Genomic DNA, 13,448 nt, shown 5'->3' with positions numbered 1-13,448 from the left:
CCAGTAACACTTGATGAATTGAAGAATCAATACCCAATAAAATGATTCTTGATGTTTACAATTCCATTGCTTTGTGTTATCAGCAATGCCTGGACCAGAACAGTCACCAGTTTAAAAACAGGCATTGACAAAAAAGTATTCGTTTCAGTAGATTCTTTTACATTTTGAAAATGAACTGTATGTTAATAAACACGAATTTTATAATTATTCAAGTGTGTATACATTTTTAGGGACACCCTCTATTTTAAAATGAAGTTTTTTTCTATTAGAATTCAGGGTACAGCTTATAGTAACAAATGCACATCATAGTAAGTATCCTATATAATAAAGAGCTAATATGCAAATGGTTGTCATGCCCTCACATTGTCAGGTGGTAATGGCGCAGACACTCAACACTGGGGAGAGAAGAATGGGGACCAGCCAGGCACAAATGAGCTCGTGAGAGAGGAATGGGGACCAGCCAGGCTGCAGCCCAAGAGAGGGACAAGTCGCCCACCCCATGGTCCCGGGTGCTAGCGGCTGCGGCTGTAGCTGCAGCCCAGGCAAAGCCGCCTGCCCACAGTCACCTGCGGCTGCGGCTGGCCCAGGCAAAGCCAGCCCGGGTCCTGGGTGCCTGCAGCCGGCCAGAAGGAGGGAAACCCGGGTCCTAGGTGCCTGAGACCGGCCAGAGGAGGGAATCCTGGGTCCCGGGTACCGGGCGAGGCAGAGGCGTTGGGGGCAATCAGGTAGGCAGGCGGGCAGTTAAGAGCCAGCGGTCCCAGATTGCAAGAGGCAATCGGACATCCCCTGAGGGCTCCCAGATTGGAGAAGATGCAGGCTGGGCTGAGGGCAACCCCCCCCTCCGTGCACGAATTTCATGCACCGGGCTTCTAATAGGATAATAAAGTAGGATGCTCAGGCTCTGGCTGGTTTGGCTCAGTGGATAGAGGTTTGGCCTGTGGACTGAAGGGTCCCAGGTTTGATTCTGGTCAGGGGCACATGCTTGGGTTGTGGGCTCGATCCCCAGTAGGGGGCATGCAAGAGGCAGCCAATCAATGATTCCTCCTCCTCATTGATGTTTCTCTCTCCTCTCCCCTCCTCTCTCAATTAAATAAAAATATATTTTAAAATGAATAAATAAGCCCTAACTGGTTTGGCTCAGTGGATAGAGCATCCACCTGCAGACTGAAGGGTCCCAGGTTCGATTCTGGTCAAGGGCATGTACCTTGGTTGCGGGCACATCCCCAGTAGGGGGTGTGCAGGAGGCAGCTGATCGATGTTTCTCTCTCATTGATGTTTCTAACTCTCTATACCTCTCCCTCTCTGTAAAAAAATCAATAAAAATATATTTTAATAAATAAATAAATAAAATAAAGTAGGATGCCCAAATACCCCCTTCTGAATTAACTCAAGTAACTACCCTAGCAGACTGGTTATTTTCTGTCAACTTACGTATCTATAAATAGACTTACTTTTAGATGGACTAAAATATGGCCTGTTGCAGAATCCAAATTTCTATTTCTAGTTACATTTTATCTGAAAGATAGAGTGGAAACGAGATGACAAGTATAAGGAACAGCCTGTGCAAAATCCAGAGCAGGAAGGTAAAAGCAGGAAGTTTATACGGAGAAATGTGAGAAGACACAGGAAAAAGCACGGGGTAGTGAGCAAAGTCCAACAAGGAGAAAGTTCAGACGTGGCCTTAGTGTGGAGGCGATAAGAAGCCAGTTAAAGGCAAGAAATATTCTGATATCAGAATATATGACTGATGTGGGAAATTATGTCAGAAGAAAGTCAGGTCAGGCCCGAGAACGGCTGGTACTTGGTTCTGTCGTCGGCTCAGAGCACCTGGAGAAAAGGGACGCAGTGCCATTGGGATGTGAGAGGCAAAGGCAAGCAGTAGCAGAGAGCTTACAAGCTTTCCAATTGTGATCACAGACAAGAAGAAGCTAACGGAGTTGGTCACTAGTTTAGTTCATCACGAAACCAGTATTACAAGAAATGTTAAAGGAACTTCTTTAAGAATAGATAAGAAATATGAATAAGAAAATATAGGAGCACAGCCAGCATAGCTTAGTGGTTGAGTGTCATCCTGTGAACTTGGAGACCGAAGTTCTATTCCCAGCCAGGGCACATGCTGGGGTTGTGGGCTCCATCCCCAATGGAGGGCGTGCAGGAGGCAGCCAATAAATGATTCTCTCTCATCATTGGTATTTCTCTCTCTCTTCCTTTTTGAAATCAATAAAAATATTTTTTAAAACATATATAGGAAAGAAGAAAATTCTCACAGACAAAGGCAAACACTTAGTAAAAGCAGTGGATCAACCAACTCTAAAGCTAGAACAGAGGGTTATAGGTCAACACTCAACCACTGAGCCACGCAGGCCGGGCAGGAAAGAGATTTCTAGTTAATTATTATAAACACAAAATTCTATGGATACATAGAAGTATTATAATATCAAGGTTATAAAAGACGCAAAGACGACTTTAACAAAAGACACTCTAAGCTTTAATCAATGCCAATTACATGTCCAGTGCTTCCCAAGTGGCTTCTGAGGTTACAGGGTGACAGGGGTCACAAGAAAATGTCTGCAATCCACAAACATTGACCATTCACACTAAGCCCAACTTCTAAAAAAACAACAACACACACACACAAAAACCCTGCATATATGCTGTCCTTACCCTTTTTGATCTGTATGTACTGTATGTAATCGTTTGTTTATAAATATAAATTTATTTGTTTTTATCTTTTTAGGGCCCACACAAACTATCAGACAAACATGATGCAATTAATAGAAGTTCAAAGAAGTAAAATTTTTAAAAGTCTTATGAAGACATGACCGAACCAGAAAAAGAGAAACACTTATTAGTAAACAATGGGGAGAACACAACTTTAGACAAATTGGTTATCAAGTCACCAGAGCATATGGCCCACAGCCACTTACTACTACCCATGCTGGTCAGCCATCAGCTTAAATCAATTATTAAAATGCGTATGTGAACAACTCAACAGTGAAGTAGAAAAGTGGTCCTTTCAACTGAGCATTGTTCTTAAGTTAATAAGTGACAATAAATCAATAGTTCTCTTAACAGGACTTGAACAAAGCAAAACTGCTTTCAAATACATTTTTAAGCAGAAATAAATCCCAAGTGCTTAAATGGGATCCCTAAAGAGTTTGAATTTAGAATTTTTCACAGGAAAATATAACTCTCTTCTCCTTCCAAATGTTATACCTTTCTCTGCAAAAGTGATTCTATTCAACTCAGTAATGTCATGAGGTGATATGGGAAGACTAATTCTGAGTAAAAAAGGACTAAGGAACGCTTTTTGGAAGAAATAAAATCTGTACTGCACCTTGAAGGAGGACAGGCCTTATTAGGAAAATAGAGGAAATGGCTCCAAAAAAGCCAGGAGGAGGGAACACAGAATATGTACCAGGACAAGCCCTTTGGGTTAGGCACAGGGCAAGAGAAGTCAGAGAAGGTACCAAATTATGAGGGACTCTGACTACGTATGTGGCTGACGCACATGTTTGGCCTTGCATTTACATAATGGGGAACCTTATCATTTTTTCAGCAAAGAAATAGCAAAGCTGGATTTGTGTGAGGACGATAACCTGGCAGCAACATACAGGGCAGGGCAGGGAGACAGGCAAAGACACTGCAAAGCCCTAGCCGGTTTGGCTCAGTGGGTAGAGCATCAGCCTGCAGACTCATGGGTCTGGTGGATTCCAGTGAAGGGCACATGCCTGGGTTTGTGAGCTCCATCCCCAGTAGGGGGTGTGCAGGAGGCAGCCGATCAATGATTCTCTCTTATCGTTGACGTTTATGTATCTCTCCCCTCTCCCTTCCTCCCTGAAATCAATAAAAACAAAAAATAATTAAAAAGACACTGCAAAAACTCCAGAAGCAAATTCTTTGCACATAATTGATATCCCACAAACTTTTTTTTCACTTCTTGCCTGGGAAGAACTGAACTATAAAGCAGCAAAGAATCCTATAATATTGAGAAAACAATACTTTAACATATTTCGTCTCCACAGTAAAGAGTGCATTCATATTCATGTAAATAACTCAGGAAAAACTTATATTTTTTTACTCTTTTTATAAAGATGATTAAGTGCTTGCTTTGGCAGCACATACATAAAAATGATTAAAAGGGATACTGAAAATGTTATGTGGTGTATAAGGTATTGAAAAAAAAAAGACAGCAGTTCTAAAAAAAAAAAGGATAGATTTCTGCCCAGTTCACAACAAAGCACAGCACCTGCAGGCATCAAACAGGACTCTGTCCCTCAGATGGAATCCAGAGACAATGCAGTCAGCCTGAGGGGGGCCAGGCCTGGTCGGATCCCAGCAGTGACTTAGTCGTTTCATGGCCTTAAGCTGGTTCGACTCTCAGAGGAGGTTTGGGCATAAAGATACTCAGGCAACATGTGTTGTGATGAGACAGGATTTGTTAAGCACCTAACCCAGGGCCTGGCTCTAGTACTTAATAAAAGAACTTCATCGAGTACAGTAGCAATAATCGGAATAGTTACTGTTACTTACTATTATTGTTATTTAAAAAGGACACGGCCATTAGCCTAGGTTTAGAATAGTCTCAATCTGTGGCAGGTTTTTGATTTTGAAATTCCTGAGAACTAATTACAAAATTTCATCTTTTCAGTAAATCTTAGAAATGCTTTATGCTTAAAAACAAGGCCATTGTAGAAAGGCTATATCCTATCTTTGCTGCCATTAGCCTGGTACCAAGTCTGAGATTTATGTTACAATGTAACATGTGCAGCACCGAATGCTGATTAAATAACAGAAGAAAACACAACCGCAGGTCTGGCCAAAGAGGGCTTGCAGCGGTTCTCAACCTGTGGGTCGCGACCCCTTTGGCGGTCGAACGACCCTTTCACAGGGGTCGCCTAAGACCATCCTGCATAGCAGATATTTACATTACGATTCATAACAGTAGCAACATTATAGTTATGAAGGAGCAACGAAAATAATTTTATGGTTGGGTCACAACATGAGGAACTGTATTTAAAGGGCCAGAAGGTTGAGAACCACTGGAGGGGGAAACGCCACGACCACAGTGTCCCAGGACTTGCACTTTGTATTCGCTCGCGTCCGCAGCCGGCGAGCTCGCCGGGGCCGGGGACGGTGTGGAGGCGCAGGTGGGACACGGGCCCCCAACCCCGGGGCCCCCAAACCCCGGGTCCCAACCCCGGGCCCCACTCCACACAGGGCCACCAGCAGCGACCTTCCCCGCGTGTTGCCGACTCGATTCTGAACCATCAACCCACGCCGCTTCCCGCAGAGGGACAGGCAGGCCTGGGCGTCAGCATCGGGGGCAGCGCCCCGGCGGTTACCGACCTAAACCTTCCTCTCGGCGGCCGCTTGCGCTCGGCTCGGGGCGAGCTGACCCCCACTCCCGGCATCTCCTCCACCCGCCGACGGAAGGCGAGCCCGGGGCCCCCTCCGCCGGCGTCTCCGCGGGGGGAATTACGCACCGAGGCAGCACGTCCGTCCTCACGCGTGTTCTCCCGCTGATTTCAAACACTGGTCAGACGCATCGAACAAGAAAACGCGGCTCCACCTGTGGCCGCGCCAGGACAGCCTGCGGTTCCTCCCAGCCTGCGCTGACCGACGCTCCGCAGCGATTACCCATCGCCGAGGCGGATCGACAGGTGGCGTCGATGAAGGGGGGACGCAGGTGTCCAACAAACCCACCAGCGGGCGGAGCCCCCGCCCGGCTACAGGTGAAGGCAACCGGCCGGGGTGCGACTCCCGGGGCTCGGGGTTCAGCCGTTTCTCACACTCGGACTAGGAGAGGACGCACTGCACCCCGTTCCACTTTTTACTTTAAAACATCGGCGAGCGCAACTGTCACGCTTTACTCGCACTTTAAAGTCTCCAAGACCGCAGCGGGCTGTCGTCCCGGGGTCCCCGCGGTCCGCCGCGAACAAAGGCGGTCGCCCCGGACCCAGAACGCGCCGCCCGCACCCACACCCCGGGCCACCTCCCTCCGCGGGGCGCCCTCAAACGCCCCTCGCCACTCACCTCCCGCGGGCCGGCGAGTCGGGAGAGCGCGGAGAACGCGGCGCTGCAACAGCGGACGCCTCGGGCGACTGACGGGCGGCGTCCCCTCCCCACGGCCGGTCGCCGCGCCGCGGGAACCAGGCCAGGCAGGGGCAGCTCCGCCGGCCGGCGCGCGCCCCCCGCCCCAGGCCCCGCCCCCGGCCGGTCACGTGAGCCAGAGCTCCCAGGGCTCCCCTCGCCGTCCCGCTGGTCGCACGCCGCCGGGGGGTCTCGAAGCGCTGCCCGCCCCTCCCGCTCCCTCTGCGCCTGCGCCGAGCGCCAGGCGCTCCCATTCAAACCGACAACGCCCCGCGTCTTTCGGACCAGCCAATGGCAGGCCGGGGGGCGGGCGGGGGCGTGGCTGGCGTGTCGGAGCTGAACTGGGGAGAAGGGACAGGGGAGAGAGGACAGGGGAGGAGGAGAGGGGAGAGGGGCAAGGGGGGGGGTGGAGGGCGGGACGGGGAGGTGGCCTTTCCCGCTCGGGACCTGTCCGCGGCCACCCAGGCGAAGTTGCTTTCCTGTTTCTTCTTCCAACACGAATGGGTGGGCGGAGCGACAAGCATCGCCCAGGAAGCGCTCAGAGCGGGTCCGGCCAGACCCCTAAACGATGGGAGCCCCACGCCAGTGCCCCCGGCCCCAGGCTCGCCCAGGCCTGAGGGCGAGCACCCGGCGGGCTCCGCGGGTTAAGACAGGGGCTCGGTGCGGGGCCGGGGGCCGTGAGGGGACCAGGCGGCTCAGTGCTGGGGGCGCTCCGGGTCCTGAGCAAGCAAACTCCGCGGCTCCCGGGACGCCGGCGGCAGCTTTCCTGGGTTACAGGCCGCCACGCTCCAAATACGCCGGGAAGGAGAGCTTCCTGCCATGCACTCCCTCTCCAGAGCAAGTTATTTTTTTTAATAAAGGTCTGTTTGTTCTCCTTCATAAAAATACCAAGACTACAGTTTCTCCGGCCAAAGAATCTATTTCTCATACATTTCTCCACCGAAATTACCTTTAAATGTTCCTACTGCTTAAGGATCTGTTAAAGAAACCCCAGTTTCAGTGTCTCTTTGAATATGGTCAGAACCACCGATCCAAACACCATTTCTCTTTTTAGGAACGCCTGATGGCAAATAGGTTAAAACAGCAGCTTTGGCATCCAACTACCATTTACTGGCTGGCTGACCATGAACAAGTCGTCACCTTTCCTCTTTAGCCTCAACTGCAAAACACAAATAATAAATCTTTCCGTGGGGTGGCTGCTCAATAAAGGTTACCTATTATTATTACCAACAACTATTTAAGTATCAGGCACAGAATGAGCTGACTGTGCTGTCTCAGAGGCAGATTAAGATTCCTTCTTACTCATAAGTTCTTCTCTGCCTGCTGATCCGAAAGCCACGAAGGAAGTGCATTCTATCAGGTTGAGCATGTCCCGGTGAATCATAACTCGCCACTTGCAAGTCTTCTCAGATGCATGTGGCTTTCTATCACTCATATTATCTCCATCTCAAGTTGAATTACCTTTTAAATGATGTCTTTAAAGGTGCAAATCAGATCATGTCAGTCTCGTACTTGAAAAACTGTAGCGGCCTCACCTTTGGTTTAAAATAAAATCCCAGTTCCCTCCCATGGCCCACAAAGCCCTCGGTCCCCTGGTCCTGCTCACCTCTGTGCTCCTGCATTTCCCTGTGCCCTCCACACACAGGAGGTCGCAGGCCCTAACAGACCGAGCCTCAGGGTTCTTTCTCTCAGGGCCTCCTCCCTGGCAGCTCCCTCTGCCTAGATATTTTCTCCCAGCCTCTTTCAATGGCTGGCTTCTTTTCAGCACTCGGCTTCCAGCTTATTCATTACAATATCCAGCAAGTATTTAGAGTCTGCTACGTGTCAGGAACTGTTCTGGGTGCTGGGAACATAGCAATGAGCCAGACAGAGCCCAGCCCCTGCTCTTCTGGAGTTCAAGAAAAACAACAAGAAAGATATCTGGTTGTGAGAGGTCTCACGAGAAGTCAAAGTAGGGTGATGTGAGGGTGGGTGACTGAGGGTCAAGGTAGGAAAGGCCACTCTGAGAGGATGGGGTTCACACTGAGATTTGAAGTATAAGAAGGAGTCAACTTCTAAGCAAAGCTCAGGGGAGAGCACATTAGGCAAAGGGCATGGCTAATGCAAAGTCCTGTGAGGACACGCTCAGTGGGGCTGAGAACCTGGCCTTAAGTGAAGTGAGGGAGAGGAGAGCGTTCGTGGTAAGGTCACACTAAATCCCCAGGCCTTCGCAAGCCAGGGTCATGCGTTTGGGCTTTCTTTTCTAAATGCTCTAGTTGCCAATGGAAGATTTTAAGCGTGGGAATATCTTCATTTGTATATATTTTTAAAAGCACACTCTGAAACAAATCCAGAATTTGAGACAGTCTACGTGACAACTAGCCCAGACTCACTCTTCATAAACATTATTGTCATGAAAAGAAACAAACCAAAAAAGATGAATCTTGATGGAGTCCTGAGCCCGAGAGAGAGAGAGAGGGAGAGAGGGAGGAGGGGAACCATAAAAGTCATTTTAAGAAACACTTGGGGAAGTTTAAATATAGACTGTATATTAGATGAGATTATGAAATCACTGTTAGTTTTCTTACTAACACGGAATTATGTTTCAATGGGAGAATGTCTTTATTTTTAAGAAAGGCAAGCTGAAATGTTTCAGGCAAGCTGAACATATAAAAAAGTTTAAATATTTCAGAAAGCACCATGAATTCTGCAACTTACATTCAAACAGTTCAACAAGAGAGAGAGAAATACTTAATAATTGAGTCTAGCTGAAGATGTATGCAGATATAGAAAGTATATACTGCCCAGTGGAACAACAGTCAGGCTGACAGGTGACTTTGCAACTGCAAAACGTAGGCCAGAGGAGAATATTTTTGATATGATCATAGAAAATGACTGTCAGCATTGGATTATTTAACCAGTGGAAATATCTTTCAAAAACAAGAGTGAAAGAAAGGCATTTTCAGGTCAACAAAAACTGTCTTAGGGAAATGATTAATTACAGTACAGCTATGCAGTGGATATAACTATGAAAACATGTATTTATTTCAAAGTTATTAATAACATGGGAAATGCTCTTGATATTACATTTTTTGAAAACATGTTGCAAAACTATATGTTACAAGCCCAGCTATGCAAAATGTTTAATAAACACTAGAAAGAATTCTACTGAAGCATTCTGACGCTACACCAGGGGTCCTCAAACTTTTTAAACAGGGGGCCAGTTCACTGTCCCTCAGACCGTTGGAGGGCCGGACTATAGTTTAAAAAAAAAAAACTATGAACAAATTCCTATGCACACTGCACATATCTTATTTTGAAGTAAAAAAACAAAATGGGAACAAATACAATATTTGTATTTGCATGTGGCCTGCGGGCCGTAGTTTGAGGACCCCTGCGCTACACTTTTCTCTACTTTTCACATTTTCTACAATAAACAGAAAAACATAAAGCAGTAACAAAGTTTAGAAACTAAGAAAAAAATGACCGTGGGTTTGTATATTCCCCATAAGTGTGCCTCTGTCACTTCCTGGTGGTGGCTTTCTAGACAAGCGACTTAGCTAGGAAACAGGACTAAGTACCTTGGGTGAGAGGATAACAGAGAGGGTAGGGGCCTGGCAGGGTGAGGGACTCTGTCCCACGCTGGGTGACTAACATCCCTGACTGAGAGGGTCCCAGGATGCGGACGCCCCACCTTCAATCTGGGACAGGAGTTGGTAAAGGCAGGCGAGCATGGCAACGCTTTAGGGCCTGCGGAACAAAGAAGGAGGTTTAAGAAGCTGATGAGAAAGAGAAGCAGGTGGTTCAGGGCTAGGGCCGGGAAACAGCCCGTGTTCTCCTGCAGGTGGACACTATCACTGCCATCAGCAGATCTGGGGGCTGCCTGGTACCAGCAGTCAAGGGCTTCCCATTCACGTGGGCTCACGTGGGAAAGAAGTTGCACAATGAGACCTGTTGCTACCCCGTCATTCCAAACATCACTTAGTAGGGCAGGTTGCTTGGGAAGGAAGTGAGGCGTTCATGACTCCCCCACGTGTCTCACTTCTAAGAGTCTGCCTGCCTTTAGGACAGGATGCGTCCCGGGATGTCCTCCTCTGAAGATAATAAATACCCACTGCTTTATGATGCTGTTGTCAGTCTTAATTATGGGATTGCAAATGTGCCCAGAGGCGCCTTTTGACAGGCAGATCACACACATCAAAACTGTATCATCTAGAATTCTTTCTGCCTTAGTGGTAGGCTCCACCTCAGATGGATGTCACTGACCCTTCCCAAACTATTTTTCTCTCAGCAGGACTTGGGTAGGACCCCAACCTCAGAGGCATAAAGAACAAAGCAAGTGCTTTAGAGGCGCCTCACCTCCCGGTCAGCTCCTTCCAAGAAGCCTGTGCAGCCCTCCCCCAGGCACTTGCTCGCGCCCAGGGTGGGGTGAGGGGGAGCTGCAGAGAACAGTGGAGCTTTTAGGAATACTGAGTCACGCGACCACTTCAGTGTCCATAAATTCACTTCATTGCTTCTACCCACCACCCTTTCCACTGGCCACCCCCTGACCACAGGCATTCCTTAAGGCATCCCCTAGATTGTTTTTTTCTAATGCAAGGATAGACTTTTTTCAAAATCATCTTGAGGAGCATAGATCAGGCATCAATGTATAATATGTTTGACGTTTTATTCCTTATATTTTTCTTATTTTATAATTTTAAGTCAATGCTCTTCCTTTCGCCTGGGGGTGAAAGGCAGGGGAGAGAAGGGTAAGTCTTTAGGTAAAGGAGAAAGAACGTTCCTAAAATATTCTGCTCCTCTTAGCTCTAGGCAGCGGTTGCCAAACTTAAGCTGGAAAGTTAGGGAAGGGACAAAGTCCTTTTAAAAATTGTATTTCTTTAAAGCAGTGTTTTAAAATGTGTCATTGGAATTATTCTTAGAAAACCAATGGGCAATTTTTATAACATTGATTTTTATTTGAAAGAAATGTAAAAAGTGTTTACATTAAAAATGAAAGAAAGAAAAGAAAATCAATTGGCAAGAGTTTTCTAAATGTTCCCAAAGCACAGTAAGGGCCCATGGTTTCCATACAAATGAGACAATCACTTAGATTTATGATGACTATGTGGTTAAGTCAGTGAGAAAATTGGCCAAAAAGACAGCGCTGACCCCCAAAGGGCAAGAAAAACAAGCGAAGGCTGGTCACACACCACCAAGAAGCTTCTCCAAATACTGGTTTGCTCACAGTTTCAAAGATTCTTCTGTTCTGACTTGTAAAATGGTTTCGGGATAAATAATTTGTAACAGCTGGTCACCAACTCACACACACTCCCAGAAGGCCCACCTCGCTGAAACTGATGATAAATAATAGATCCTCGGCTCTCGGGTCCTCGGCTCTCGGCTCTCGGCTCTCAGGGGAGCACGGGCTCCATGTGCTGCCCATCACGGTGTCTCCCTTCTGCCGCTCAACAGTCACAGGCTGACGCCACCCTGACTGGCATGTGGTTCCAGTCGCAGACCTGCCGGGGTGGGCGCCCCGTATTTCTGAGATAGAGTTCGCTGATAGGATTACGGGAGCGTCACCAAATGCAGTCACTGCGCAGGGAGCCCGTGTCACGTTACTTTTGAAAATATGTTAATCTAGAAACACCATCCACTGGACACAAAACCCACCCACACCTGGCCTCTGGGTGTGGCCTCGAGCACACAGTCCTGAGACATCTCCTATTTGCTTTCATGGGTAAATAGAAACCTTGAGCTAGGGGTAGAGGGGGAGGATTTGAAAATGCAAACAGTCAAACTAAGTGTTTTTGATGCTCTTAAAAGATAAATGACATGCAGATCCCATCAGCAGTCCCCTACGTATTTCCACAGCCGATTTCTTGCAGTTGAAGGAAGGCAGGAGCAGCAGACGCACCGGACTCTGCAGCTTAGTTTTTGTGCTCTTGCTCCACTGCCGACCACCTCCCGCTACTGGAAAAAAGGAAGATGGTTTTGAGTTGAAGGACTGCTCCTCTGTGTTGCAAGGCCCTGCGACCGGTTCCCTCTGGGCGACCTGAGCCCCTGGGAGGTGAGTTTCTGTCACTGCTGCCATTGGCCTGCCATCTGTGTTGACTGAAGGGGGTGCCGGATGTCAGGTTGGGAGCAGGTTGCTGTATGCAGGACAAGCGTCCTGGGTCACACACTTAAAGCTCCTGGCTGTCGTCTGTTCACGCCCTGAATGGCCCACGCACACAGGAGGAAGAAGAGTTTGGATTGTTGGCGCAGTGCCTCTGGTCAGCTCCAGCTTTCATTGTAGTCAGCGGGCTGGCGTTAGAAGAGGGGGATCAGGACTAAGAGTGTTAGGTGGCTGGTACTTGGATGTGGGGAGGCAGGGAAGGGTGGGAGGGTACAATGCCTGCTTTCTCCTTTGGGTCATGGACAGCCTGTCTGGAGGCTGGCAGCAGAGAGCAGAGGGTACTGGAGATGAGAGGAAGAGATTGTCACTGGCACACGGCCCCCCGGTTTTCCTTTGAAGATGGAAACAGGTTCCAATATAGAACATTTGTATTGGGCTTAGTGACTAGAACAGACATCACCTACCAGCCAGAGACAATGATTCACTGACCATCTTTGGCCTCTAAGCACTAAGGATTTGGGGGATTTCCATCTATAGACATTCTCAATCGATTCCATCAGATTCCCAGGCATCGCAGCCACGGTTATCTTCTCTTAAACTGGCAGATGAGTCAGCACTTGGGCACCAAATTCAGACTCATAATCAAGTGAACCACGCAGGGTACAGTGGTCAGCGTGGTGAGCATCTGTGTTCATTCCTGGCCGGGCCCAGCTGCAGCATCTCCCAGGGCTGGGCCACTGGGTGAGCCGGCCTGTGTGCTCAGTGGTCACGCTCAGGGGGGTCTGTGAGCTACTGCTGAGCACATAATGGTCAGTCTAGCTGCATAAGCAGTCACGGCCCCAGATGTGTTCACCTGAACTCAGAAAGTAAATTGGGTTCTGTTGGATTCTGACCGGAACCTCTTTGAATGAACGTTGGGAGTCCAAGACAGAGCCTGGTAGCTTCGTGGGAAAATGTTCCAGTTCTTTCCAGCTACCTGTAAGGGGCCATTACAAGGCTAAGAATGTAGACTGTCCTTTACCAGGAAAAAAACTTTTGATATTTTGCATGCAAACAAAAAGAAAATAATAATAACAGGCTGTTTTCCTGTATGCAACAGGAGAGTACCTTTGTGGTCTCTTTTTCTTAAGAATTCTAACAAAAGTTAAATGCTATCAGTTTCAAAGGAATAATATTTTAGGAACTAGGATCTGGTTAGAAGGGCTTGGAGCTCTGCCATTAGCACCTCAAGATACAAAGACCATGAGGATGCGCTTGGGGCTGTAGCTTGCCTGTG

The 13,448-nt window shown here is 48.0% G+C and overlaps 1 protein-coding gene across 4 annotated transcripts in view; it reads right to left on the bottom strand.

Moving 5' to 3' along the window:
• Positions 1-6,168, bottom strand: part of GPSM2 (G protein signaling modulator 2) — a 36,404-nt gene extending 30,236 nt beyond the window's left edge. The window contains exon 1 of one of the 4 annotated variants that reach the window (XR_011468676.1): positions 6,037-6,140. The gene's annotated coding sequence lies outside the window, so the exon portion shown is untranslated. Of the gene's footprint in view, positions 1-5,486; positions 5,588-6,036 lie in introns of those variants that run through there. The other 3 variants (XM_070396575.1, XM_070396573.1, XM_070396574.1) reach the window with 3 other exon arrangements.
• Between the last annotated feature and the right edge of the window lie 7,280 nt (positions 6,169-13,448).

Source organism: Myotis yumanensis, unplaced genomic scaffold (genome assembly GCF_028538775.1).
Source record: "Myotis yumanensis isolate MYYU_CA2020_CCGP unplaced genomic scaffold, mMyoYum1.0.hap1 SCAF_17, whole genome shotgun sequence".
Lineage (NCBI taxonomy): Eukaryota > Metazoa > Chordata > Mammalia > Chiroptera > Vespertilionidae > Myotis > Myotis yumanensis.
Note: the sequence above shows the minus strand (reverse complement) of the source record. Positions and strands in the feature narration are given on the sequence as shown.